Genomic DNA, 4,497 nt, shown 5'->3' with positions numbered 1-4,497 from the left:
TCCGGGTTCTCCGTTCTTGAAAAACGCGAGCTACTCTTCATTGGGCAGTTTCAGCTTTTAAAGTATTACAAATTTGCGGACGTGGCAGGCGAGACGAAAGCGTCAGTAAAATCAAGAAACATCGACAAAACCTTCGTCGCGGCGGCCACGTATATATTATACAGGCCGTCAATATATAATGCTACGATAATGATACGTATTAAATTCACGCCGTGTGCGTCATGAAACGGCGCCTGTCGCCGACATCGCACGCTCCGTTTCGGCATTGAAAGCAATTTTGGGCAGTAACCCATTTGGGTGCGTGCGCGCGTGTACGTGACGTTTCTCGGCGGTTGTCCGTTTAAATCAATCGCGAGTACATCGACATGCATACACGGCGCCGACGTCAGACAACAGCGCGTTAATGGAAAAGTGTCCGCGCGTTTCATTATTGACTAGTATAATGCGTGGGAGAAATAATGCAGGAATAGATTCGGCTCAGCTTCGGCGATCTTGGCTTAATAAATAGCGCGTGCATAATTGGGTTTTCGCGTATCTGCACTCTAAAAAATAACCGGGTGCCTGTATAATTCTCGCTGTCTTGATATTATATCAACACCAATATGACGTGGATTTAACACCATGGGTTTTAAATCTACACCACGGCGCGGTGTTGATATTAAACACCAGAGGTTTGAAATCCACATCATGTTGGCGTTAATAAATGCTAACACCAACAGTGAGAATTAGGTGTATATAGATACGGATAGATGGGTTAAGATCTACATCTATTTTTTAGAGTGTATATAATTCGATTGTGCAAAATTGGGCAGTTTAAATTTTTCTCAAGGTAATTTGCTAAATTAACTTTTTTATGTATTAAAAGACGATATTTTTTGTTTCCTGAAGAAATTGTGCTTGATTTCCTTATGATTATCCCCAATAAAGTGATTGTAGAGAAAATGAGGAAATCAGTACGCATTTGTGTCGAAAGTGTCGAACGGTTTGTAATGGCGAACACGTCGTTTCATCGGATATACGATTGTCTGCGCGTTGAGTGATAATGGGACGTTAATGATGATCGTAAATGGAGAACAACGTCATCACAAGTTTTGCATTAAATATTTTCTACTATTATCATTATTTTACATTCGTTTTGCGTTAGTCTCCTTCTGAGCTCTTTACCAAAAATTAGGACATTCCGTTCGCTCGATAGCGCTGTTATAAAAATATATTATCGAATTAATACGCCATAGTATCACCTTTCATTATTCGAGAATTATTCATCTGTGACGCGCAACGTCTAATCTTCCTTCGTTCTAACCGCCGTAAGCAAAACGATTGCATCCGACGTAATCGCTGATAGGCAATACATCGCGTTGCGCGTGGAGATACACGGACATAAAATGATATCGGTTTCAAAGCTCCGGATACATTCAACATTGGCACGTATATCATCGGGAGGAACTGCTAGCGCGACGTACGAACGCGATAACTGTGTTAACTTCTCGTGCATCTCTTGTGCACACGCATCGAGCACGTGGGGCCCAGGTACGTAGTGCGAATAGTATTGCCGGTACCGTTAATACCATTCGCGCGATATCTAGTCGCTCAGGAGAGTGCACACGAGCAGACGCGGAATCGCCGCATGTGTGGGAGCGCGAGTGACGCCATTTCCCGACCGTCCCGTATCCCCGTGCCTCTCTCTTTTTCGCGTGAGAAACAAAACTCGGATACAATGATATCGGGATAATCGAGCCTGCCGCGCTTTCGGCCGCACCAAGTCCTACGCAAGCGAGTTTGTTAACTGTGCTCGAAAAATACAGGAAACTCCTGTACAGCCAGAAGAAGCGTGATGTATACCCGCCTTTCATGGAATCTCACACTTTCGACTACAAATCTCGCTTTTTTCGTCGCTCCACCGTTTTTACTGAACGGGTCTCGACGGAAATTTAAATGTATACTCTTTTTATTCTACATAGAGAAAACGCAAGTAAAACGAATAAATCATCAAATAACCGCGAATAATTAAAGAATTAAATATTTGTAATCCTCCGGAGCTGATCCGGTCTGTTGAGTCTGTTGAATCCAGTCAGTTATAAATCTCTTTTAGAAATTGTAAAAAATATCAAATATTTCAATTTTCTTTGCATTACCCTGCAAATTGATCATTATTTTTATTAAAATATGTTTAGTATTTATTCATCTTTATACGAATTTTTAATTCCTTGATATTAGACCTAGTTTATTAATGGGACCATGTTAACCGTGTTTTTTAAATATAAGAGCACTTTTAACCCAAGCCAACCACTCATGGACTCAACGGACCCTATGCGATTTTTTTACATTGCTGTAACTTTTTTCTAATATAATTTGGAGACCCGGATTAAATTTAAACATTAAAAAATTTTTGTTCAAAGTTGTCATTTTTTATGAATTTTTCCAATAAAATTGGTTTGAAGCATTGTAATTAATTGAAAATAAAATATTTATTTGATTCATATTTATCTGTCTTTGTCTGACTTTGAGGTATAAATTTCACACGTTTTGAGCTGAAAAATATTCAGTCCAGAGATACAGCGTAACAAAGTTGCAGGGTTTTACAAATCCTGGTGTGACCGGGAAGGTAACCAAAAAAACAATGGCTTATTAGGATTAGATAATAATTAATAAATTAAAAAATAAATTAAAATTTTTAGATAATTTATAAAAAAAAACTTGATAGTTTTTTAAAATAATTTTTTTCAAAATTTTAACTGTTTTTTTCAACATGTAAGTACATTGTTATACACATCTGATATAAGATAATATCGATAAAGCTAAATAAATTTCGGATAATATCTTAAAATTTTACTATACAGAGCAAAGAAGTTAATTAGTAACTCTTAAGTAACATAAACTAATGAATTTTACAGACTCAGCATCAGTAAAATCATATCTGTCTGACGAATTTCGGTGTCAACTCCGAAGGATTAAATAAATTAAGGTCGAAAATAATACATAACTAGCATATCTCGTTAGTTCATTCATTCATATAAATAATCTTGTGTAATCTTAATATCGTTAATACATAGTACATTATTATTAAAACAAACATTCCGGAATTATTCGACACTTAACTTACATCATTCAGTTACGAGTTATAAAGTTCGGCGAATCGCAAATCTGATTCTCATAATTCACAACACCATACGTCTTCAGCATTCTTCAATCGTGAGGAAAAGCCCTTTTCAAAAATCGATAGCTCGTTCACTATCCGTTTTATTATTCACTCGAACGTCTTAGCACATTTTCCCAAGGGTATCCGATCCACACGGTTTCCTCTGGATTTCGAAGATAAATTTAGGTACGTCCTTTCGACGATACCAAATGAAAAGTGTGCGACCATGTTTCCTACCTTACATTTCACGGACCGTTATCCAGAGCCGGACATTTTCGCCCGCGTTTAGTCAACCGAGAATTTGCACGCGCGCACACACATGTATGTGTATGCGGAAATAAAATTCGTCGAGCTACACGCTCGCGTGCGAAGGGACACGAGGAAAAGCTTTCCCGGCGAGTATACGTTCGAAAATTGAGAGAAACTCTCTCGTTGATTGACATGCCGCGTGGTGTAAAATTTTCATTCAATTTTAAGAGAGTACCTACTAAAAGTACTTTGGCGCAAAAATATATTATACAGTAATATAATATAGTATACAGCTTCTATCAAAAATTTAATATACGTTAAAAATTTCGAGGTGAGATCAGCTTCATCTTACGTCACAAAAACTCTTTCTTGATAATATCTTCGAGTGCGAGTAACTTGAATTTAAAAATTACGAAGAGGACTATTACCGAGAAAAAGTTTTTTCACATAGGGTAAAGCTGGTCGCACCTCAAACTCTTTGTTCAATTTTTAATAAGAATATTGTCTAACGTTAAAGAAAGTCCTATCGCGTATTTTCCTGATACGCGCATGTATGGATTTTCCTTATACCTTCGCACGTTTCGAATTCGAGGTTAATGTATTTAAAAGCACGTAATTGCAGAGCGAGAGAGGAGATGCGGGAGATATTTTGTATTCCATCATACATAACACTTTGTTCGCTAATATTGAGCAAATTTCACGCTGCACGCCAGTTAGAAATCCGCTCGCGGCTTCCACGTAACGCGTGGAAGAATATCGGATATTCTCCCGCTATTCTTCATTACACATTGGTCGGGTGTACCATCACCGTGTCATTAGGGAACGAGAAAAGCGGATAATAAAGGAATGTGGAAAAGAATCGCGGCTTTCTTGACTTGCGTGCGCGCAACTTATTATCCTACGTGTGTACCCGATAGTATGTCGACGTGAACTTATTATTAGAGTGTGACGTTTCACCGAAGCGAACTTGGATTCGCCGTTACTAGGGCTCTCCGTTGCAACTGTTAAAATTGCGAAAAATGAACGTTTAGAAACTCATTCTGTCAACCCGAGTAACCACTTTTGGAACTCGGCAAATGGCACGGATAAATAAATGACCAAAAACAAAG

The 4,497-nt window shown here is 38.2% G+C and overlaps 1 protein-coding gene across 11 annotated transcripts in view; it reads left to right on the top strand.

The window, feature by feature from the left end:
• The window catches only part of LOC108752565 (IQ motif and SEC7 domain-containing protein 2), a 57,212-nt gene that overhangs the window by 33,836 nt on the left and 18,879 nt on the right, over window positions 1–4,497 (top strand). Inside the window, exon 1 of one of the 11 annotated variants that reach the window (XM_018493461.1) lies at window positions 1,250–1,530. The exons of the other annotated variants lie outside the window; for them this stretch is intronic. The gene's annotated coding sequence lies outside the window, so the exon portion shown is untranslated. Of the gene's footprint in view, window positions 1–1,249; window positions 1,531–4,497 lie in introns of those variants that run through there. 11 annotated transcript variants of the gene reach the window in all.

This window comes from Trachymyrmex septentrionalis, unplaced genomic scaffold, assembly GCF_001594115.1.
Source record: "Trachymyrmex septentrionalis isolate Tsep2-gDNA-1 unplaced genomic scaffold, Tsep1.0 scaffold60, whole genome shotgun sequence".
Lineage (NCBI taxonomy): Eukaryota > Metazoa > Arthropoda > Insecta > Hymenoptera > Formicidae > Trachymyrmex > Trachymyrmex septentrionalis.
Note: the sequence above shows the minus strand (reverse complement) of the source record. Positions and strands in the feature narration are given on the sequence as shown.